The following is a 25,240-nucleotide window of genomic DNA, read 5'->3' as shown; positions in this document are numbered from 1 at the left end:
TCCTCTTATCCCATGACCCCCACATTTTTCCTGTTGTTACATCTCCTTCTCTAACTCTGACTCTCCTGTCTTTCTCTTTCACATATAAGGACTCTTGTTATTCCATAGGGGCCCACAGATATTTCAGAATAATCTCCCAATTTCAAGATCCTTAACTTAATTACTTCTGCAGAGTTCCTTTTGCCATGTAAAGAAACATATTTTAGGTTCTGGGGGTTAGAGTGTGCACATGTTTTGGGGGCATAATTCTGCGTACCACAGTCCTACCAGTAATCCTTAAGGACTCGCATTCATTTAATTTGTAAAATACATCCACTCTATCCCACAGTCCCTAAAGATATCACCTCTTTACAGCATTAACTCAAGTCTAAAATCTCATCTAATAAAAGTCCCAAATCTGATTATCTAAATTTTCTAAATTAGATATGGATGGGATTCTGGATATGATCTGTTCTAGGGAAAAATTTCTCCCCTGGCATTTATTGTTGTAGCAAAAATAAACTTGGCTGCCCTTTAAAACTTTTCTTGGAAATCTCAGCTAAATATTCAAGCTCATAATTTACAAATTTAGCTTTTTAAATAACTTCAGGACAAAATTCATCTGAGCTTCTGCCACTGTATAGCAAGAATCCTCTTTCCTTCAGTTTCCAGTAACATGCTCCTCATTTCTCTCTGAGCCCTTACTAGCAGAGTTCTTACATCCACATTTCCACCAACAGTCTGTTCAAGGCAATTTAGACTTTTTTCTATCATGCTCTCCAAAATTCTTCTGGCCTCTAGCCATTGCCCAATTCCGCAGCCACTTCCACATTTTTAGATATTTGTTATAGCAGCACCCTGCTTCTGGCACCAAAATTTGTGTTAATTCCCATTATAACAAATTATAACAAATCACAACCAATTTAGTAGATTAAAACAACATAAACTTATAATCTTTGGAAGTCAGAAGTCCAAGATGGGTTTCACTGGGCTCAAATAAAGGTGTCACGGCAAGCCTCCTGGAGGTTGCAGTGGACAGTCCAGCTCCTGTCCTTTCTACCTTATAGAGGCTGCCGATATTTCTTGGCTCATGTTTCCCTTCCATGTTCAAAACCAGAAATGGTAGGCTGAGTCCTCATATCACATCCCTCCAGCCTTCTTTCTGTCATCACATCTTCTCTTGCCTCCATCCTTCATTTATAAGGGTTCTTGTAATTACATTGTGTCCACCCAAATAATCCAGAATAATCACCCCATTGAAAGATCATTTAACTTAATCACATCTAGAACGTCTCTTTTGCAATGTAAGGTAACACATTCACAGGTTCTGTGCATTAGGATATGGACACATTGGGGGAGGGGTGCATTGGAGCCTATCACACCATTGTATAAAGAAGCATTGTTGTATATTCCCCTACTTCCTTCCCTCCCATTTAAATCACTCATTGAGAGAGAGAGAGAGACATCAATGATGAGAGAGAATCATTGATTGCCTGCCTCCTGCATGCCCCCTACTGGAGCTCAAGCCCACAACCTGGTTCAGAGGTTGGTGCTCAACCACTGAACCATGCTGGCCAGGCAGAAAAGATTATTTTTAACAGAAAGGTTACACATGGATTTCTTTAAATAGAATTTACCTCTTTGAATCTCTGTTTTCTTATGAGGGAAAATCACTAGGAAGTCTCTTAGAGCCTTCTATCTCTACAATTTAATAAACCTAATGTGCCCTCCAGTTTAATTAAATCAGGATGTGAAATGTGTTCATTGTAAAGTAGACTCAAGGCTTATGATCCAGAGCTTCAAGGAAGTTCAGGTCTTTGGATAAAAGAGACCTACAGCTTCTTTTGCAACCAGAAACACACACACACACACACACACACACACACACACACACACACACACCCTGTACAAATCTAATTACACATGAAATAATATAACCTAAACAGAACAGAACATGCAATTGAGGAAAGGCCTAGAAGTCAGAGAGCAGAGATTAGAAAAGAGACAAAGGGCTGGCACCGGCTCAGTGCTCAGGAGGGATACCTCCTAGCAGTTTTCCAAGGGGATCCAACCAAGGTGCAGGTAACAACCCCATCATCAAACACTTGCAAAGCCCTTCCCTGAGGTTATAAAATGGAAAAACAGACAGACAGTGACTCAGAGCCTTAGCTGTGTGTGGGAGCCACTGAAACAAGCTGTCAAAGGGGAAAGGTGGATTTCAACAGCTTCCACCAATGGTACTATGGCAGTATACAAATTAGGGATAGGATGGAGGGAGAAGCCACAGTCAAAAGTATTGTCAAAGATCAAGGAAGTGCCTGCAGGATACTAGTCAGCATGTGGGTCTGCAAGCCTAGCAGGGTGGGGAACATGACTTCTCTACTGGGACTTTGTCAGCTTTCCCGGTGCCACACTGAGAAACAGTTTGTGGTGGCAAGAGAGCCAGAAAAGTCTTCATTCTTGACCTGACCCATTACCTGGGAATTTTCACCGTGTCTTTGGCTGTAAGGAATAGTGGGTAACAGGTTGCATGTTGAAAGAAGCAGGGAGCTTGCCAGCCACACTTTATATTGAGTTTAATGAAGAAGTGCAACTCATTTTTCCAGAGTTATGTCAGAAACCATGAAGGAACATAGGTAGCAGAGCTAAGTTGGGGATCATTAGAGATGGGACCACTTGTTTGCCTGGAATAATTTGAACAGCACTGCTGAGAACAAATTTCCATGTGGAAGGATAGGAAAACCTTCCACTCTCATAATAAAGTGAGATGGGATTATGGAGATTCTTTTTTTTAAATTTTGTTTTATTGCTTAAAGTATTACAAAGAATATTACATATGTCTCCTTCCCCTCATCTCCCTTGACATTCCCCCGGCCTCCCCTACCCCCCAGTGTCTTATGTCCATTGGTTATGCTTATATGCATGCATACAAGTCCTTCGGTTGATATCTTACTGCACCCTCCCGCCCCCCTACAGATTCTTGATGTTTATTTCTGCTGTAAGATTATAGAATACTTACCAGTTTTTTGGTAGGTATGCCGCATACCATGTCAAATTCCTGAAACATGTGACTAAAATAATTTTCTTTCAGGCAATTCTAATCTTTAGCATGTGGGCACCAGATCAGTAGGTTGTCTGGGTTATAAGTTCATTGAGAAATTTGGTGAAAAAGTTAGTAAAATCATTTATAAATCTGGATTTCTCTGTTTGATCAAAATGGTATACTTGGTATGTCTGAACAGAAATATTTAAAATGTCCTTTGATATGAGACAGAGTGAAACAACACCAATTAAACTCCAGACCCCAAGCAAAGATTAGGCCTCCTCATGGCTTGCTCACCAACGGAATAACAGATTTCTTTTGGTTGGTTCTATGTGATTGGTTGCTTCTGTATTCCACTCTCAGATCAGAGTTGGATGGAATGCATAATTGAAGGCTTCCTTAATTTATGAGTATAATTGTAAAGCAGGACTTATTTTCTTCTAAAAATTTGTTTTTATTGACTTCAGAGAGGAAGGGAGAGGGAGAGAGTGATAGAAACATCAATGATGAGAGAGAATAATTGAGTGGCTGCTTCCTGCACATTCCCTCCTGCAGTGGTTCTCAACCTTCCTAATGCCGCGACCCTTTAATACAGTTCCTCATGTTGTGGTGACTCCCAACCATAAAATTATTTTTGTTGCCACTTCATAACTGTAATTTTGCTACTGTAATTTTGTTATGAATCATAATGTAAATGTCTGATATGCAGGATGTATTTCCATTGTTACAAATTGAACATAATTAAAGCATAGTGATTAATCACAAAAACAATATATAATTATATATGTGTTTTCCGATGGTCTTAGGTGACCCCTGTGAAAGGGTCGTTCGACCCCCCAAAGGGGTCGTGACCCACAGGTTGAGAACTACTGCCCTACTGGGAATCGAGCCTGCAACTCAGGCAAGTGTCCTGACCAGGAGTGAAACTGTGACCTTCTGGTTCATAGATCAATGCTCAAACACTGAGCCACATTGGCTGGGCCTATTTTATTTTCTAGAATTTGAAAATCTCACCCAGAGGAGCTAGTGATGCAAAGGAGAGGGGATCATAGAAAAATTTTTCTGGCTTTCTAGTAGTATAAGCAGTAGTAGCAAAATCAAGTTTGGCAGTGGCAATGGACTGGTTTGCAGTAGTTGTTGCAACAAGACTGAATCTACAGGGTAGCAGTGGCAGCAGTGCTAGAGGTGATGTTGGTTACCCCAAGACTGAGTTTTTTTGGGGGGCAGATGTGCAAGTCAAAGTGTTTAGTGTTCTTGGCAACCTCAGAGACTGCTTCACTGGATAAGTTTAGCAGCATAATTTTAGGCTTCCTTCCTTGCTATGGCTTTCCAGCCTCCTATTTATTTTGTAAGTTGCCTAATGCCATTTTAATGGGTTCTTTATGCTTGGGTTCTGCTAGACTTTGGTTTGCTGCTTGTAACTCAGAATCTGAGGTATACTACTGGGGACCTTGTTAAAATGCAGATTCTATGGCCTATACATAATCAGAATATCTGGCATTTGGGCACAGGAATGTAACTTTTTAAGTATCTTGAATCAAGACTTTTTTTTCTATAGCAAGTGTCAGAAACTGAATTCAAGCCAGTTTAAGAAAAAAAAAAAAGAAAGAAAAGGAATGTATTCACTCATATAATTTGAAACCCTAGGGAGCAGATATTCAGGAAATACTGAATGCAGAACTCAAGCAAAGCCTTCAGGATTTGGTTTCTCTCTTTCCTGGTTCTGTCTTCTGTGGTATTTTCTTCAGTCTAAAATTTCACATGGTACCAAGATGGTCACAGTGACTCCAGACCTGATATCCTCTCAGCTTGTGTTCTTATAGGCAGAGCACTTGTGTTTGTCCTAGAAGCCATGGCTCTGATGGAGGTCCGTGTCTGAAACTATCACCAGGGCCAAAGGGTGCAAAGCTCCAAGTAGTTGGCCTGCGTTTCCTGCCACCTCTGGAGTCCAGATTCTCTCAGGAGTAGATTTTCTCTTTTTACTTGGCTGACAGAGTCAACCTTTTGCTAACCATCTTTCCTAAGGGCTATTTGACATCCTCATGCTTGCAGTTGAGTTATACACTCATCCCTCACTTATTCATGAATAGATTGGACACTTACTGAGCATTTCGCTAGGCAAAGGGGATTTAAAGTTGAATATGATATGGTCCTTCTTTTAAAAGAACATAGATTTTAGTGGGGGATATACATAAATAAGCCAGTATTTAAATCAATTTGATTTATTATTGAACATCTAATGCTTGGCACTATTCTAGTGCTGGGGATACAGCAGTAAATAAAATGAAGTATTTGTCAGGATAGAGCTTACATTATAATGGAATAAGGCACAAGATAAACCGATAAAGAAACAATATAGCAGATAGGGATAAATACAATTGAAAATAGTCAGCCGAGGCCTCTCTGAGAAAGCGGTAGAGATGTGAAGGAAGTGAGGAAGTGAGCCGGTGGCTATCCCCAGGGAAGCACATACCAGGCAGAGGAAGCATCCTATATAATGAAAGCCTAATATGCTAAGTGTTTGGTTATCGGTCAACCATTCAACCAATCAAAGCGTAGTATGCTAATGATATGCTAAGGCTGCTCAACTGCTCACTATGATGTGCACTGACCACCAGGGGGCAGACGCTCCGAACGGTAGGTTAGCTTGCTGCTGGGGTCCAGCTGATCGGATCTGAGCGAGATGGGCCAGACACGCCCTGGAGCCCTCCCATGGTCCCTCCCCAGCCCCGATCATGCACCGGTGGGGTCCCTCAGCCTGGCCTGAGTCCTCTCGCAATCCGGGACCCCTCGGGGGATGTCAGAGAGCTGGTTTCATCCCATCCCACAGGCCACTCCCCTCAGGAGGGTGCCAGATGCAGGGCTCATGGCTGGTGAGTGCTGCTGCGGCAGCATGAGCCACTCTCTATCAGGACTGATTGGGCACAAACCTGCAGCAGGTGCAGCGGGGCCGGGATGAGCAGGAGTGGCAGGTAGGAGCTGCAGGCGGCATTGGACTGCGGGTTTCGGCCTGATGCCCACAGGCCACCCTGAGAAACCCTCCCATGCACGAATTCGTGCACCGGGCCTCTAGTCCTATATAATAAAAGGGTAACATGCAAATTGACCCTAACGGCTGAACAACCGGAACGACTGGAACGACCGGTTGCTATGCCATGCACTGACCACCAAGGGGCAGACGCTCAATGCAGGAGCTGCCCTCTGGTGGTCGGTGTGCTCCCACAGAGGGAGCTTTGCTCAGCCACAAGCTGGGCTGATGGCTGCGAGCACAGTGAGCACTGGGGAGTGGGCCTAAGCCAGCAGGTGGACATCCCCCAAGGGCTCCCAGGCTGCCAGAGGGATGTCTGACTGCCAGTTTAGGCCTGATTCCCCGGGGAGCGGGCCTAAGCCGGCAGGTGGACATCCTCCGAGGGGTCCCGGACTGCAAGAGGGTGCAGGCCAGGCTGAGGGACCCCCCGAGTGCATGAATTTTCATGCACCAGACTCTAGTCAAATATAAAGGGACTGGGGCAGGATCAGGTGTGGTCAGTGTAATTGGTGCAGAGTGTTGGGGAGAGTTGTTGGAGATGATTTTAAAGAAGACAGGAGAGGGGATAGATTATGTAGGGTTTTGCAAACCATTGTAATGCCGTCTGTGTGGGAATAACTTGGGGATTCTGAGCAGAGAGGAGACATAAATTACTCTGGCTATGGTATAAAGGATGGAACCTGTTGTGAGGGGCTGTTACACATTATCCAGGTGAGAGATAATGGAGCTAACCTGGGCAGTGAGTAGAAGTGGTTGGATTGTGGATATATTTTGAAGTCAGATCTTGAATGTGAGGTATGGATTGAATGTGAGGTGTGAGAGAAAGAGAAAAGTCAAGACCGACTCCATAGTTTTTGGCTTGAGCAACTGGAAGAATAATTTGCCACTTACTAAAAAGGGAAAGATTGCTGAAGAAACTTGGTAAGCTGTCTATTAGACAGTCAAGTGCATGTGTTAAGCTGGCAGTTGGGTATCCTAGTTGAGAGTTCAGGTTTGAGGTTTGGGCTGGAGATACAGATTTGGGCTAAGTCATGGGTTTGGATAAAGCCACTCAGAAAGAGGGTATAGAGCAAATATTCTTAATGTGAAGTTCAAATGAATGTAGCTGGAGGGAAACACCAACTGTGCTGACTGATCCCACTTTAAATCTATGAATTTGTAAGTTATCTTTCCATGAATGTAGCAATCTTATTTCTTAAACTTCTACTAGCCTTCATCTCTCCTCACACTTAGCTGAAGACTTGGCATCTAAGCGACTGAGAAATCAGGAACAGTTGTAAGAGAACTACTTCCCATTCTCACCATCAAATCTACCAGTTACTCGGCATCTGTACACACACTCTGCTTTTATTCCTCTTGCAATAGGAAGACTGTTCCAGCTCCTATGTAACTCCAGTTAGGCCCAGGGGAACATTGTCCCCTCTCATCTGCTCAAGGACTTTGCTTCTGCAATCATCCCCTTTCTCTTTTGCATCTTTAGCTTTACTTTTTACTCCTCACCCCATCCCCATGCTGTAATATGTTCTATCTGAAGAAGGTCTCACATGATCCCACATTCCCATCCCCCCACCTTTATCTGCTCTCCTTTGTAGCAATGCTCTTGAAAGAATTGTCTCTAATCACACTCTCACCTCTCTTATTTCCGGAACATACTCCAGTCAGGCTCTTGTCCTCTGGTTCCACTAAAACCAATCTTATGTTTGGCAAGGATCACTTTCTTGCCAGATTCAATAAACAATTCTTAAACTTCATCTTAGTCATCCTCTCAGCAGTATGTGACATAGTTGATTACTCTTTCTTTCTTGATACACTTTTTTTGTAGTTGTTGGGTTCCAGAACCTCACACTTCTTGGATTTCTTATTTCACCAGCTGCTTCCCTCTCAGTCTCCTTCACTGGGTCTTTCTAATTTTTGCTGAAATCGAAAGGGTAACATGCCTGTGATCTGAGTCCTGAGCTTTCTCTTCTCTGTTTGCTCTCCTCCCTAGGTGATCTCATCCAGAGTCATGGCTTTAAATCACATCTGGTCAGATACCTGTCTCAGAGAGGTCTTTCTTCTCTATGACTCTCCTATACTGGTTTGTTTTTCTTCATGGCAATTATCACTATTTGAAATCACATATATATTTAAACTTATTTACTTATTGTCTGTCTTCCCCATGAGAACAGGGATCTTATATGTTTTGTTTTCTGTTATAGTCTCATCGACTAGAATAGTGCCTGGGATACAATAGACTGTAATATATATATAACAGAAAGAGAGTCTTTAGTATGAAAAGGCAGTTACGCACTGATTTCTGTATAACAAAACGACAAAGCAGATTTATTAAACAATTTACAAAGGGCAGAAATTGCTACTGAGCAGTGCTACTGTTCCCTGCCACCCACAGTGCCCTGTGCTGAGAATATAAACAGATACCCATGGGCCCTGGAAATCTCTCCCATCCTTTCTTTCCCGATCAGGGACGGGAGCTGGTTCCCAATAGCCTGGGCACTGGCCACAGGGGGAGTGGACTCCTTGCAGACCTATTCCTGGGTGCACAGCTCAGCGCTCTCAGATATCTTCTGGAGCCTGCACTTCACGTTGCAAAAGTGGCAACCACAAAGCTCAAGTGTGGGGTGCATTTCAAAGCCCAAAAGAAGAGTAGTTTGACCACTCCTCCTACCCCTCCCAGCTCTCCCTGTGTCACTCTGGAAGCAAGATCTCAACAGACTGAAATAAATGCCCCACCCCCCCATTTCCTATTTTTAAGTGTTCAAAGAGAAGAATCGTTAGTCTCTAGAGTGAAAAGAGCCAAGAAAAGACACCTGGGAGATACAGATATTTAAGAGGCAAGCAAGAAAAAGGTTCCTGACAAGGAGGTCAAGAATTAATAGAGTAAGAAAGGGGGGAATCTATGAGGCCACCATAAGCAAAAATTCAAGCTAAAGAGTTAAGATAAAGTCAGAAAAGTATTTAGAGTGGAAAAGGAAGGGACAAGGACGGCTTCATAGGTAAATGAGAAACTTTTGTTATTTTGGAGTTGTGGAAAGAGGAACCAAAAAAGTGTGAAATCCCAATGTAGCTGAAGGGACTTTGCTTGGAGGGAGAGGTGGTGCTGGAGCTAAGCAGTGGTGGTTGGAGGGAGAAGTGAGGTGCTGCTGTAACAAGTACCAAAATATGTGGACGTGGCTTTGGAACTGGGTGGTGAGGAGAGGCTGGAAGAGTTCTGAGGTGAATAGGGAAAATATGGACATTAAGGGAAGTTCTGGTGAGTGTGCAGACAGAAATAGGGAGAGCTGGAGAGAAAGCTTCCGTCTTCTCTAGAATTCATAACTAATCATGAGCATAATGTTGGTAGGAATGAGGACATTTAAGGCCATTCTGGTGAGGTGTCTGATGGAAGTGAGTAACACATTCTAGGAAATCGGAGGAAAGACAGTTCTTGTTATAAAGTGGCAAAAGACTGGCTGAGCTGTGTTCACCTTCTAGTGTTTTATGGGAGGTAGAACTTACCAGCAATGAAACTGGATATTTAGCTGAGGAGATTTCTAGGCAATGCATACAAGAGTGGCTTGGTTAATAGTAAAATGAGAGAAGAGAGAGGTGAGTTGAAAAAAGAATTGTTAAACAATTCCAGAACCAGCACTTGAAGGTTTGGAAAAGTCCAGCATACTCATTTTGCAAAAAATGAGAAATAGCTTTCTGTTGTGTAAGACACCCAGTCTATGGTATTTTGTTCCATGCAAAGGCCATTTTTGGTAGCCAGTAACACCTGCAGAGGTGCACTGTGGGGCATTACGTGCTGACTGTGCCCCCGTACTCCCCCCTCCCCCCCCCCCCGCCCCGGATTCACTTCCAGGTTTTGCTCTGAGTCAAAATGGTGTGGAAACTGGTTCTTCAAAAGATTGAATCTCTCAGTTGGCTGTTGCCAGATAATTAATTGTCAAGGTAGTTCATCTTCTCATTTCCAGAGGGAGGAAGTTCTTCTGGGACGAAGGAGATGCAGAGTGAAAACCTACTTGCCCTGGAAATGACCACGTTCTCTGCCTGACCCAGAAAGGAGATCTTGCATTCTTGCCTCAAAGGTAGGCTTTAAGCATAGAAATGTGGAAATGGGCAAGTAATTCCCCAGCCTCCGGGCAAGGCAGAGGTGCCAAGGCTACCCAGAGGTGGGAGTTTATAAGAGGCAAAAAGACATCCTGAGGACAAGTTTACACAAGAATGCTCAGGGAGGGACATAAAAGGAGGTGAGGCAAGAAACCTCAAGATTAATTTGGCATCTTGCAAATCTTGAGAAAATCTCCAACCTAGGGCTGTCAGAAAGCCTTCCTGGGTTGTCCTCAAATGCTTGCACTTGCCCCAAACCTGCTTCCGCATTGGATGTGCAACTCCCATCAGACTTTAGATGCTCAACCTTGGCGGCATTTGAAGTAAATCATTTCTTGCTAGTACTTCCCCCAGGTGGGAGGGAGGACTCTCACAAGCAGGTGCAGACATGGCTAAAGGAGAGTTGTGGCCCTTCCAGGTAATATGTTGAGGAGAAAAGCAGTGACTTCCTTCCTTCAGACATTCTTCCACCCCCACTCCCACCATGAACAATTTTGGAGGTTCTGTTGCATAATCAGGTTAAATGTTCATTTCTCTATTTCACTTGTCTATTGACATCTGTTAAACCTCTAAGGAAAGTGATACCTTTGAGAGAAAGGTATGGGTTAGTAAATCTATGAGGCTGTTGTTCTTTAATTCTTGCTAAACTTTCCACTAAAGCAGCTAAGGATCCTACCCTCGATTTAACACCAAATTTGTTTTAAAAAAGCATTAATAGTTTCATACTTCTAAAACCTGCAAGAGGTTGTACTTTTGTTAAAAGATGAGTATTATTTAGCCTTTTTGAGGCATCTGCAAAATCCTTAACAAGGTAATTATCTCCCACTGGCTAGGCTTTAAAGATGAAGATAGAAACATTAACAATCTCTCTGTATATAAATAAAACGCCAATATGCAAATAGACCAAATGGCAGAACAACTGAACAACTGGTCGCTATGACGTGTGCTGACCACCAGGGGACACATGTGGAACATGGCAGGCGTCGGCAGCAGGCGGCAGAGCATGGAACATGGTGGGCATTGGCCACGGCAGGGTGGTAGAGCAGGTGAGCGGGGGCACCAGACCAAGGTGGGGCATCGGTTACTGTCATCAGGGCGAGCCTCTGGTGGTTACTGAAAATTCTTTGCTCCCGTGCGTTGCAGTCCCTCCTGGCGCTTGCACCTGCTGCTGGCGCCCCTCAGGGCTTCTCCACCTCCCCCTGCTCCTGAGAGGTGATTGGGGCAGCAGCAGCTGCTTGCACCTGCTGCTGGTGCCGGACCCAATTGTTCCATGCAGTCAGTGGGTGTGAGCAGGGCTGGCGCTGTCAGCGCATGGGAGCAGTGGTGGTGGGAGCGGGGCTGCCAGTAGACGGGGGACCACGGGCCGCAGTGGGAGGGAACTGGGCAGGGGTGCGGAAGATGGGCCGAGACCCGCCCCTGGGCCCACTGCAGCCTCGCGGTCCACAGCTCCTTTCAAGGGACACGAATTTGTGCATTGGGCCCCTAGTATTATTATAAATGTAGTTTTATCAATGTGGCAACATTTTGTCCATATGGCTTGTTACTATTTGGAGATATTAACGATTAATGCACTTCAGTTTGATAAACAACTATAGTTTGTTAATGCTTTTACTGGATAGCATCTTCTATTGTGGAGGATAAACCTAGTCTAAGAACAAATGCCTAGCAAAGCAAATTAAACGTGGCAATGTTTGGACAGTCTTGCAGCACCAAGAAGAATAGTGTGCCTGCCACCCAATTGACAGGTTCTACTTGGACAAGAAAGGTTGACTGCTGGATGCCACAAAAAATACTGGAAGCAATGAATTCCAGAGAACTGATAAGATTATGTTACATGTGCAGGAAGTCTGCTTGTAAACATGATTTCTGCAGGAAATGTATCAGTCAACAAAATAAAAAGTTGTCTGGTCTTCTTAATTCACAGTTCTCTGAACGTGGTCTCTGGACCAGCAGCATCAGCTTCACCTAGAAACCTGTGATAAATTCAGATTTCCAGGCCACACTTGATCTTGTGAACAGAAACTCTAGGGCTGGGGCCCAGCAGTCTGCATTTTAACCATTCCTTTGGGTGATTCTGATGCATGCTAAAGTTTGGAACCACGGTCTTAAACCCAAATCAGTCCAATCCTAGATGGATAGCTATACCAGAATCATATCTATCTGTCTATCTATCTATCATCTATCTATCTATCTATCTATCTATCTATCTATCTATCTATCTATCTATCTTTCTATCTATCTATATAATTAGAGGCCCGAGGCACGAAATTCATGCAAGAGTAGGCCTTCCTTCCCCTGGCTGCTGGCACTGGCTTCCCTCTGGCACCCGGCACCTGGGCTTCCCTCGTAGCCTCGGCTTCATCCGGAAGGACGTCCAGTCTAATTAGCACATTCGCTTTTATTATTATAGATGTGTATGTATATATAGATATGATTCACTCATATATATTTGCGCTCATATATATTTTAATTATTTATTAAGATAATTTTCCCAAAAGTAGGTTTTCTGGGTTTAAATTTGTACTTTTTTGGGAGAAGGGGGAAGCAAATTGTGTGTGTGTGTGTGTGTGTGTGTGTGTGTGTGTGTGTGTAACCAGGCATCAAGCTGTGTGCTGCACAGACTTTTCCACTGAAGAGAAGGAGTGACTGTGTATCTTCTGGGGTCTGAGTGTGTGTCTCCAAATGCCCAGCTGCAAGTGTGAGTTGTCTTTGATTTTTATATTTTACCTTTAAAATTCATGCTGATTGTTATACTCTAGTTTTAAAGAATATAAACGTAATGTCTACTAGTATGCCTCTGATCTTTGAGCGAATTTGGCATTCCAGGAAAGTGTGTCAAGAATATTCTGTTGCTCATGAAACTCTCATTACACGACCCTACTTTTTGTTTGAACAGCACATAAAAGGAATACATTAACAAAAGCTAATTGTTAATCAAGAAATAACTGTCAACCAAGCATTGGTCTAGGCTAGCATGGGGAATTACAAAGAAGTCGAGAACATAGTCCCTGCCTTTGAATGGCCTCCAATTTATTTGTTTCTCTTTAACAAGCCCATCAAAGCATTACCCTTAACCTGGTAACTGACAGGGCTAAGGTCTATGATGAATTTGTTCGGCAGGATGGACAGTCCCTATTGGTATTCCTCGCACACTTCCAGGGGCTTGCTAATGGGTGTGTTTTGAATTCTGAGGAATCACCATTAGCATCTGTAGCATTTTAGATTCTGGCAAGGGGATCAGGTACCCTGCTGACAAGAGGACTGTGTAATGAAGAAGATAGGAATTTTCTGTTTTCACATTTGGGATGAGTATAGTTCAAGACGTTTAATGAAGCAGATCCTAAATTAATCCAGGACTTCCAGTTCAGTAGATTTTTAGAGACACATGATATTAAACACTTTAAAGTTAAGGAGAGAAAGGAAAAATACCCACAGGAAAGGCTCTTAACAGGGGTATAAAAGTCACATTCAGAGCTCATTCTGCCTGCTGCTGTTTAACTACTGGGTCTCCATCTTCTCCTTTCAGTGACCCGATGCCAAGAATAATGTAGATAAATGTTTTCTGAATAAATAAATGTTTGCTCTTAATAATGAATCAAAGGCACTAAGTTGTATTTAGCACTCTGCGCTTACTAAAAGAACAAAGGCATGCCCCTTCGTTTTAAGAAGACCTGTAACATCAAGGATTTATATAGAAAATGTTTGCTGTGAACCTTACACAAAACAAGAGACTTTTTCCATCTTCTGAGCTGTGTCTCCTTGTAGCTTGGTTTTTGCCATTGCTTTCCTTGAATCTTGCTCTAGAGGCTAGACAGGGTCTCTGGCAGGAAGGGTGCCTTGTGTCTGTTCTATTGTTTTGACCCCAAGCTGGGATCCCTGACCTGTGCCTAGCTCCTTTGCTTAATGTGCTCCTGACCTTGAACTCACGTTTTCCAGTGACAATTTCAATGTTTCTTCTGACACATGCACACTTTTGTTCCTTAGCTAGGAGGCACCTATCTCCTTGCTCTGACCTGAAACCTTGTAAGATGATCAGTATGACTTTCCCTCACTCATGTTGCCACCAAAGTAAAAGACTAGATATCCTGATTCTGAAATATCTTTGCCCAAGTTATCATCCAGAACTGAGCTGAAGACCTGGTAGGGCAAAGGGCAAGGCATAAAGCCACACTGATGTGCAATAAGTTAAGCTGCCTTTGACTGGTTTCATTAAGTGAACAGAATTGATTAATCATAATCCTTGGTTCATAAAACATTATTGTCATTGTTTCATGAATGGCTCTTTTGTTTATTTTACTTGTTTATTTATGCTTTTAATAGTATAATGGACAATGAATCTACCACCTGCTCAAGAGCTAATACATTACCAATACCTGGTTTCTTTATTTTTGTTTATATATTTTTGAATTTCTCCTTTTACTGATAACAATGAGACCTTTGGCAACTATGAGGTGAAGTGGAAATCTTTACCTAAATATAATCTAGTCTTACATAAAAACAAACAAGGTCCTCCAGGCGCTGAACTGCTGGGTGCAGCCATTCACAAAGGCAGTTGCATGAGTTATAGAATGGAAACTAAAGGTCTGGTGTGGAAACTCCAGCAGGCAGAGGTATGACTAAGAGTTGGAACAAGTATTATTTTGACCTTACTTTATAGGGGCAGGTTGGTGTGATGTTGCCAGGGTGCTGCCCGACAGAGCACCAGCTTCCTTAAAGGACAAAGACAGTGAAAGCTGCCATGTGCGTTTAGTCATACAAGTCAGTGAGTTATTTAAGGGCGCTTTTAACATTTACAAATTAGGACTAATTCAGAGGATTTAGGATTCACTTGAATATTTTTTTTTATGTTTCATATTGACACTGGATTATGTGCTGGTTGGTGAGCTGCTGGTCTTCTCACAGTTAACCCAAACCAGATTTTTTTTCTCTTGAAGTTTCTGACTATATAAGACAGGTTAGTAAAGGAGCCCTTTAGTTTAGTGATTTAGTTGTTTGTTGATCTGGACCAGCAGAGGAATTTATTTCCCCTGCAGCTGGCTGCAGTCTTACATTCTTGCCTGAACACGCCTGGATCTGGAAGAAAAATCCCATCTTGCTCTACAGAGTAATTCTCCACGTTGTCAATCCTCCAGGATGGGTGGCTTTCTGGTTTAGAAGATTTCACAGGCTACAGCTTTTCTTGAAGATAAAAATTACATGCCAATTTCTGCTGAACTATAGCTGAATTTTTTCCTTGGCAAAGTAGCTAATTATAAATAATTTGGGAAGGAAAAGGCCAATGCTTATTCTTAACCTAAAGAAGTATTTTCCTTTATGTTTTCAAGAAGCACAGTTAAAAATGAATGAGATGTACTTGTTTGGATTTACATGTATAAAAACATCTATTCAAAGGGAGGTTTAGTGAGCATTACCTTGCTGGAAAAGTGTCCTAGCTCAGGTCATGCCATTAGCACCACCTAGTGGATCACACAGGCACCAACTCAAAATCCAGATCACAAAGTCAAGCTCCATCCAGGACAAAACCTCCAAAATGTTTCCTTAGTGGTTCTCAACCTTCCTAATGCCGCGACCCTTTAATACAGTTCCTCATGTTGTGGTGACCCCCAATCATAAAATTATTTTCGTTGCTACCTCATAACTGTAATTTTCTACTGTTATGAATCGTAATGTAAATATCTGATATGCAGGATGTATTTTCATTGTTTGTGACCCACAGGTTGAGAACCGCTGCCTGGGGGAAAGTTACAGGTAGGGCCATCTGGGACTAGCTCCTCTATGACTCATACTTTCAGCTTCAGTATTTTTTATGAAGTTGAAAACAGGGAACATCAGACAATATGTCAAAGAAAAGAGTGAACCAGCACCTAGATTAGGCGGAAGGCTATGGGTAGGGAGATGGGAGAAGGGAATTAGCATTTGTGGCATAGCTACTGCATACTGTTACTGAATACCGACTGTGTACCAGGACAGGTGCTCTGGTTATGTTTTCTTGAAGGAGGGAGTGGAGTTGGGGTTTTCTCTCACCAAAGACTGGTAGCCTTTGTTGTCAGATAAGTGAGTCCCATCCGGGAATCGGGCAACTTGTGATCACCCAGTGCATAGGCTAGTAAACGGTGGCTGAAGCAGTTATACATTTTTATATTCACTCAGTAAACACTGATTGAGTGTTGGCTGTGCGCAGCGATATGCCCATTTCTTGAGATGGTTTTATCTTCACACCCATTGCCTTCCTTTCCTCATTGTTTCCAATTCTGGTGATTGGGTCTGAAATTCCAAAGGACATGGAGCTAGTCTTTCTTTATCCAACTCGAAAACATTTCATTGGGTGCTCACAAAAATCCCTAAGGTAGGCCTCAAACTCAAATTATCCTCATTTTACACATGTGAAAACATGTAAAATGAACAGAGAGGTTAAATAACTTGCCAAGGGTCACACAAGTAGGGAATGGTTGAACTAATGCTTGAATCTTGATTTTTCTGACTCCCAGCCTCCACTTTTTCCCACACACACCACCGGCTCCTACTGGGATCCTATTACATTTTGGAAATAATTTGATTTTGATAAAACGTGATTAACATGTACATTTTCAGGACACAGACTCTCCTATTGTGTACGTATGCTATACCTGAACAGCAAAGGAAAACATGGGCATTCTTATGCTGTCATTAAAAAATACCCGAAAGGAAAAGGCAGGGTTCTGTTTTCAAAATGAAGTGGTGTCTGCAATAAACAGAACGAAGCCTAATTACAGAACATAATGCTCTGTTCCCCAAGACTTGCACATTGAATTATCCTTCAAAATGCCCATGAACGGGTGAGGGGAGGGTGGCGGGTGGAAAAGGCAGTGCAGAATAGGCTCAGGAATGTGGACACATTGCCATGTTAATTCTGAAGGGGACTTGGGAGCCACACCTTTGGTTTCTTGTTCCCAAGTACCATGCCAACCATTGCTCTGGGTTTCCTGCCTTTCCCAGAGACTTCTCTAGATTCTGTATTTTCCAGGGCACCAAGACCCTGTCTGGCTTTCAATAAATGTTCGGTAGCAACAATAACACAGAAGTGACTGTTTATTCAGATGGAAATTAACAGGGATGAGATAACATTCTGGATTTCTGTTTCCCACCCCTAAGAGTATAGGTTCAAGCACCAAGAGGGAGAGTGGATTTCATACACACTTCTATTGCTGATCAAGATTGGCAACACGTATCTTTGATAGGTTCTTTATTGTTTTCAAAATGCTCTCACATGTATTAGCCCCTTAATTAACCAAACACCCATAAAGTGAGTAGGACATATTTATTTCATTCTACAAATGGAGCTCAACGGGATTAATTGATTTGCCTACTCTTGCAGTAATTGAACGTGTCCGAATTTGATGCAGGCTCTTGACTCATTTTTAATTTTTTATTCCCTTAACCACCTAGTCTGAGACTCTGCTCTAGCAGAAAGCAGACTTTATCCTAGAAGCCCGTGCTTTGCAGGGTGGTGCAGTGGTCAGAACGCCAGGAGTCTGATTCCAAGCTCTGCTTACCACCTGCCTCAGTCAAGTTATTTAGCCTCTCAAGTCTCAATTACTGTATAGCCAGGACTTCTAGTTATTTGTGACAGAAACTCAATCTGAAAGGGATTTACTGTTGATATAACTGGAAAGGCAGGGTTGTAACATAGCTAATGGGAACCAAGGTCTTGCTGTGGTTGGGGCTCCTCTCTGCTTCTCAGGGGCCCCAGTTCGAGCCCTCCCACAGCAGTCTGCCTCTATGTGCTTTATTTGAGTAGTCAGGTGCTGACATGTGTACAGCTTTGCTATGAGAGGTAGGGGCCCATCACCCCAGTTACCACTCAGAAAAACCTAGGTCAGAGCTTCTTCCCTCTGGTCATGTCACTCTAAGATGGTGACCAGCAGTGTAAGCTCTTGTGATGGCTCAGCTTGGGCTGCTGGCCAGGAGGCACAGGGCACCACATTGGCTCCAACTGAACTACATGCCTGGGGTGAGGGAGGAGGAGTTTCCTAAAAAGGGGGAGGCTGCTATTAGATAAAGGGGGAAAGGGTTCTGGCAGATACAAATCAATAGATGTGCACTATGGGCTTTTAATCTGTGAAGTAGGAATAATGATACTGACTTGTCTAGATTCTTTGGAAAGGATTATTGATGCACCGAAAACTACCAAATCTACACCGTCAGTCCTGATACCTTACTAAAGTTATTTTTCTTTCTTTCTAAAAGACAATGTCAAAAAAATTTCAGTGGCACCAAGACTCCTTTATTTGTCCTCCGGCTTGCCTCTCGAGCCTTCTCTCTTTCCACTCCCTTCTGGGACTCAATACGATGATCTTATGGAACTCTCTTGAAAACAGCATGCTCTCTCTTATCTCCAGATCTTAAAGTGTGCCTAGCAGGTAGTTGGTTACTCTTAATATATGTTGAATTATTAATTAACTCACTAATTAATCAGTAGTAGTGTCTGGTTCATGGTGGGTGCTCACCAAATAGAAGTTACTATTATTTTTCATTTTGTCTATAAACTGTCTGTAAACTGTCAACCCTATTGTTACATTAATCTTATTAGGAAAGTGAGCTGTTACCTTGGTAGACTGAGTGTCTAGCTGTGGGATTCAGGGCAGGGGATGTGTATTTTTGATGGAGAAAAAAGGTCAGACATATGTTAACATGACCTTATTAGCAGAGGGCAGGGAAGGATGATCAGAGAAGGATGAGCTAAGGGAGGCCAGGGGGATGTGAGTGGCATCAGGGAGCTAGGCCAGGGTGGTCCAGAGGCTCAGCCCAAAAGGGAGAGGGAGAGAGAGAGAGATAGAAACATCATTGATGAGAGAGAATCATTGATTGGCTGCCTCCTGCATGCCCCACACTGGGGATCAAACCCACAACCTGGGCATGTGCCCTGTCTGAGAATCGAACTGAGACTTCCTGGTTTCATAGGTTTACACTCAACCACTGAGCCACACCGGCTGGGCTAAACTACTTTTAAAAGGCAATTTTTAGAAAGTCTTTTTTAGAGATAATACCAAAAACTAAGGCTCATTACAAGATTGGATTTCTTAATAAAGAAAGGACGGTGAGTGTAATGAAATGAGCAAATTTTATCTTAGAAAGAAAAAGTCACAAGAACTTATTCCTGTGAGATATAAGACTACATTTCACATCTAAATCTATTTTGTATTTTTGATTGGCAAAGCACTGAGCTAAATCCCCACAAGGTCTGATTACAGCAAGCTCTTGGACAAGTGCTTATCTTTAATTAAGAGTATTTCCATCCACACTAACTATGTGGTTGCATGATATAGCTTTGCAAATTGTATCATAACTTGGTAAAACTGAACTGACTTAATACAACGATTTCCCCAGTGAATTAGAGGATAGTCCCAAAGAGAATCCAGAATTGGCTGGTGCTATTTGGGAAAACAGTTTTACAGTCAATCCAGGAACATGTCATCAGGTTTCTTACACAGATTTTTTTCCTGGGAGATGGAAACCAATCCCTTTCAATGAGTAACCTTTGGCTCTAGAAGTCCTTGCAGTTCTGTGTCTGTTCATGGATTCACAGAAAGGGTGAGGGTTAGAGTCTCTGCAGTCATTCCACCCACCTCCACTCCTCCAAAGCAGATGTAGCTAGATTCACATTTTATGCCAGTTCACTTTTCCTTCTTAAGTTTCTGTTTTACTGAAACAGGTCATTTTATGTCCTCTGGAACCAAAGATGAATTCCCATTTGTTTGCATGACTGCTAACAGACATGGTGGGGCCCTGTCCAGGGAACTCATGGGTACCCAGCGCTAACATGTATGGCAAGGCCATGGCCGCCCCAGCTTGTCCAGCGTCAGCAGTGGCAACACTCATAATCCTCTAAGCTGGGAAGAGCATTGTGCCTCAGATTTTGTGGCTAGAGAGGATCTCATTAGAAAAATCTCATCCTATATGTTGTCATCTTTCACTGGTTCCTTCAGTTAGTGCACAAGGAAAAGAATACTAAGGTCCTGGGTTCTTTCCCACCATAAACCTGTGCATTGTACTCTTTTTTTTTGTTGTTGCCATATTTTATTCTGAACTTTATTTTATTTATTTATTTACTATAGGCCCGGTGCACAAAAATTTGTGCACTTGGGGGCAGGGGGAGGGGGTCCCTCAGCCAGGCTTGCACACTCTCACAGTCTGGGACCCCTTGGGGGATGTCCACCTGCTGGCTTAGGCCCGTTCTCCAGGGGATCGGGCCTAAGGAGGTGGGAGAGGCTCCCACTCACCGCCTCTGCTCTTGCAGCCGTCAGCCTGGCTTGTGGCTGAGCAGAACTTCCCCTGTGGGAGCACACTGACCACCAGGGGGCAGCTCCTGCATTGAGCGTCTGCCCCCTGGTGGTCAGTGCGCATCATAGCGACCCGTTGTTCCACTGTTAGGGTCAATTTGCATATTATCCTTTTATTAGATAGGATTATTATTTTTAAAATCTTTATTGTTGAGATTATTACAGATGTCCCTCTTTTCCCTTCCCATAGCTCCCTTCCACCCGGTTCCTGCCTTGCCCCAGGCCCTCGCCACCCTATTGTCTGTGCCCATAGGTACTGCATACATGCATATAAGATTTTTGTCTCATCTCCTCCCACACCCCCGTCTTGCTGAGAATTGTCACTGTTCCATTTCCATGCCCCTGATTCTATTCCATTCACCAGTTTATTCTGTTCATCAGATTTTTTAGATTTAATTGTTGATAGGTATGTATTTGTTGCCATTTTGTTCTTCATATTTTTTATCTTTATCTTTTTCTTCTTAAAGAATACCCTTCAGCATCCATTTATATAAAAACCCAACGACCATTACAGCGGAACCACCAGGATGACCAGGACGACCAGATTGACCGGTGGCTATGACATGCACTGTGGAAGCCAACCAGCCTGATCCGGGCTGGATTGCCCCCAACACCCCCATCAGGATGGGGCCAGCAGGCCAACCACCTTGGCTGGCAGAAATTTGGGGTTTGGGGACCTTGGAGGTGCTCGGTTTCTGGCAGCTGTGCGGGCAAAGCTCTCCCTTGACAGAAGTGGACCTGGGATCAGGGTGCCAGAGTTGGGGATGGGGTGGGGAGGCTTTCCTCTTGGCCACAGCAGTCCCCAGAGGCCGTGCACAGCACCCGGGCATCTGGCCCTGTTTGGAGCAGCAGCAGGAATAGGGGCCGTGGGGCTCAGAGGGCGGCAGCACACAGGAGCCAGGAAGTGCGAGGCCTGACCTGGGTTTTTACCTTGCCAGCTGGGCCCAGCAGCACCAGCAGGTGGGTCATAGTGTGCAGTGAGGCGCTGGGCCACGACCAGAGTGGAAGCGAGCCAGGAAGGCAAGGCCCTGTGCCGGACAGAGCTTCGAGTGGCATGGGCAGGGCAGGAGCTGGAAACCCTGGCAGAGTGGGAGGGGCTGCAGCCCCATGCCTTTTCGGCTTTGGCCTTGGAATTCTGTGGGTAACCAGTGTACTGGCTACCAGCGTGTCAGAGGTCAGCTCTGCTTCAAGAGATTTGATTTGTCCTAACCAGTTTGGCTCAGTGGCTAGAGTGTCGGCCTGCGGACTGAAAGGTCTCAGGTTCGATTCCGGTCAAGGACATGAACCTTAGTTGCAGGCACATCCCCAGTAGGAGGTGTGCAGGAGGCAGCTGATCAATGTTTCTCTCTATCCCTCTCCCTTCCTCTCTGTAAAAAAATCAATAAAATATATATTAAAAAAAAAAGAGAGAGAGATTTGATTTGATTCTTGGGATCCTCTAGTCTACTGTGGAATCCCTGTATAGCATTCTTTATTTCAGTCATTGTATGCTTAAATTCTGATTGGTCCTTTCCATTTTTTTGGCATTTTCATTAAGATCCCTGAAAGTCTCACTAAGTCCCTTGGAGGATTCTAGAAGATTCTGTGGTTTTGAACTCTATATCCCAGGGGTCCTCAAGGTTTTTAAACGGGGCCAGTTCACTGTCCCTCAGACTGTTGGAGGGCCAGACTATAGTTTAAAAAAAAACTATGAACAAATTCCTATGCACACTGTACATATCTTATTTTGAAGTAAAAAAACAAAATGGGAACAAATACAATATTTGTATTTGCATGTGGCCCGGGGGCCGTAGTTTGAGGACCCCTGCTATATCCAGTAGTTTGCTTTCTTTCATTTGTGACATTTTCTTTGTCTCTGCATTTTGGCTGCTTCCCTGTGTTTGTCTCTATGTATTGGGTAGAGCTGCTAGGTCTCCTTGAGTTGATAGAGTGGCCTTGTGTAGTAGGTGCCCTATAGGGCCCAGTGGCTCAGCCTCCTCAGTCACCTGAGGTGGACACTCTAGGTCAGTGGTTCTCAACCTTGGCTGCACATTAGAATCACCTGGGAATCTTTTTAAAATCCTGATTTCCAAGCCCCATCCTCTGGAAATTCTGTTTCTTTGTTACTAATGTTGTGGCCCCAACCCATAACAAAGAAAGAATTTCTGGAGGATGAGGCCCTGGAAATCAGGATTTTAAAAAGATTCCCAGGTGATTCTAATGTGCAGCCAAGGTTGAGAACCACTGCTCTAGGTGCACCACTTTGTAGGCTGTGTGCACAGTCTTATTGTAGTTGAGCTTTGATTGCTGTTAGTGCCACTGGGAGGAATTGACCTCCAGGTCAATGGGCTGTGAGGACCAGCTGCGACTACAGTGGGGAGAGCTGTTGTGCAGGAGACACCCTTATGGAGCAGGACTGCTTCAGTGGGGCTTTGGTGCTCACTGAGTCTGCCTCTTGAATGTGTCGATTATGGATGTGTAGAGTTGTAATCTGGTATGGTCTCACCCTGACTACTGGGTACACTGGTTCTTGGGTCTCCAGGGAGGTGCTAAGTCAGCCACTGCCTAGGGCCATCCAGCAGGAGCTACAGAGAGATCTGCAGATTCCTCCTCTTTGTATTGCATTTGGAAGTGCCCAGACAAGGCCAAGCTATGAAACAAGGCAGGCTGGTGCTGGTGCAGGGTATTGGATCTTTTATTGATAGATTTGGGGCTCCCTGACCCAGCTGCAGCTTGTTTGACAGGTTTTAACCTGAGCAAGGACAGGCCATTTATATGCAAAAGCTGCTGTACACAGCTTGGGTGGTGTTGTAAATTGGGTGGGGCAGGGTCTCAGGGAATCACCAGGATGGAGCAAACAGAAATGGTTGCCATTCAGCCCTGCAACCAGGGAGGCCCCAGCATGGGAACACTGACTGCTGTGAGCACCGAGCACTAAGCACCTCCATCTGGAAGAAAGCCTCCCCTGAGTTCCTGCCCTGATGCCGGACAGTCCAGTTTCTCTTCGTGTGTGTCTGGGTTCCCCAGAGCCTCGCCCTGGTGCTGGAGCTCAGAGGAAGCAGGAACTTGTAAGTTCAGTTTGTGGTGCCGGCCTTTTAAGAGGAGCAGCTGGGTTTCCAGCAGCCTCTGTGTCACTGAGCCCCAATCCCCACTGGTTTTTACAGTCTGTAGTTCCTACTGCCTGTAGGGACTTCTTTTCCCAGCTCTGGGACCCTGGGCTGGGGGTCTGGTGTGGGGCTGGGACCCCTTGCTCCTCAGGGTGGCCTCTGCAGAGATGATCTCCCTCCCGATTAAAAAAGCGGCACACATGGGTGCCTGACCAGCCTGTTCTGTGCCTCTGCACCTCTTTCTAGTCTCAGTGTGCTTTCTTCTTTACTTTTCTAGTTGTAGGACTTCCATTCAGTCAGCTTTCCAGTGATTCTGAATGATGGTTGTTCTATATTTTAGTTGTAATTTTGATGTGGTTGCGGGAGGCAGCGAGTACAGGTATTTGCCTACGTTGCCATCTTGGTTCTCTGAGCTTGTACTCTTAATGCCAGTCACTGCTTCCCCATATCAGTTGCTTAACCAGTATTAGGGGAAAAGCTCTCCTCTGTTATGACCCTGCTTTTGTCTCATCCCCCATGAATCCAAAGTCCTGGATATAAAATGAAGTGGGATTTAAAGTCACTTAAAAAATAAGTTTTCAGCCAAGCCATCCAGAAGTGTTTGTTTGTTTCTAGTGGGTGATAAGCTGAAGTCTTCATTTTATTTTCATTTTCAAGATCTGGTTTGGGGGCTTAATGTGGGAAATTAAGTGATCATGAATGGAAAGTAACTGTGCAATCACATATGTCTGATTTATTTTAAGAGAATGATGAAGAGAAAAATTCCAGCAGTACTTTATTATTGTACTGGTACATTACTTAATGTTTTTCAAGAAGTCTTCTAGTTTTGAATCTCCCTTTGATAGGGGATATGTAAACGTTTCCTAGAATCTCAAACGTAAACTGCACTAGCCACACATTCTGCTCAGAGCAGCTTTCGCCTGCTTGTGATGGGGGGTTCATTTCATTGGTAGAGCTTTCTTATTATTAGAGACCCCGTTACAAACTTGAAACAATACTCGCCTCCCGGTAAATTCTTCCTCTTTGTTGAGTGAATTAACAAAGGGAATCTTCCAAAGAGGAGTAAGACTACCTAATTCCACAGTGTGGTTGGCCCTGGATTGCCTTCAGCTCCTCAGGGCATTTATCATTCCTGGAGGGACCACTTGAAATTTATGAAATTTCATAAATGCCTCCTTGAGCTGAACAATGCATTCCTTTGGCAGTGGGTAGGTGAGGTGGGAGTGTTCCCATGCCATTTGTTCAGCTTGGACAGGGTCAGGAATCCAAAGGGCTTTGCTTCCTAGCAAACAAACAGTTCTGCTTTGCAGACCCCAGAGAATCAGGAGGAGAAAGTCACCAGGACCCAGAGGAAAAGCAGGACATTTAAGGCCAGAACCACTCCTGTTTATCATTTTATCTCATTCTGGAACCACAAAGCTCTTCTCAGTCTTAGATTGCCCCACTCTCGACAACATGTGATAGAGATTTTGGCTCAAAGTGCTCATTAAACCTGAAGGAGCCCCAAGGGGAAAATGCAGTCTTTTGTCTCCCTCTGGTGGACAATTGTAGTAATCCACATACAACTGCCAAATTAAGGGATGGATTTCAGAAATAAATATACCAAGATTATATAGTATACATAATAAAGGTATTTTAAGATACCACCCCTATGCATTACTATTTCATATGCAATAATTAAAATTCTTAAACATCA

General features: G+C 43.8%; 1 long non-coding RNA gene across 2 annotated transcripts in view; it reads left to right on the top strand.

Annotated features, from left to right (window-relative positions):
• LOC118662905 overlaps positions 1 to 21,776 on the top strand; it is a 39,457-nt gene extending 17,681 nt beyond the window's left edge. For both annotated transcript variants that reach the window (XR_004969924.1, XR_004969923.1), the window contains exons 4-5: positions 10,004 to 10,117; positions 20,926 to 21,776. This is a non-coding gene — a long non-coding RNA (uncharacterized LOC118662905). The remainder of the gene's footprint in view (positions 1 to 10,003; positions 10,118 to 20,925) is intronic.
• Positions 21,777 to 25,240: the final 3,464 nt, after the last annotated feature.

Source organism: Myotis myotis, unplaced genomic scaffold (assembly GCF_014108235.1).
Source record: "Myotis myotis isolate mMyoMyo1 unplaced genomic scaffold, mMyoMyo1.p scaffold_m19_p_9, whole genome shotgun sequence".
Classification (NCBI taxonomy): domain Eukaryota; kingdom Metazoa; phylum Chordata; class Mammalia; order Chiroptera; family Vespertilionidae; genus Myotis; species Myotis myotis.
This window is presented reverse-complemented; position numbering and strand designations above follow the sequence as displayed.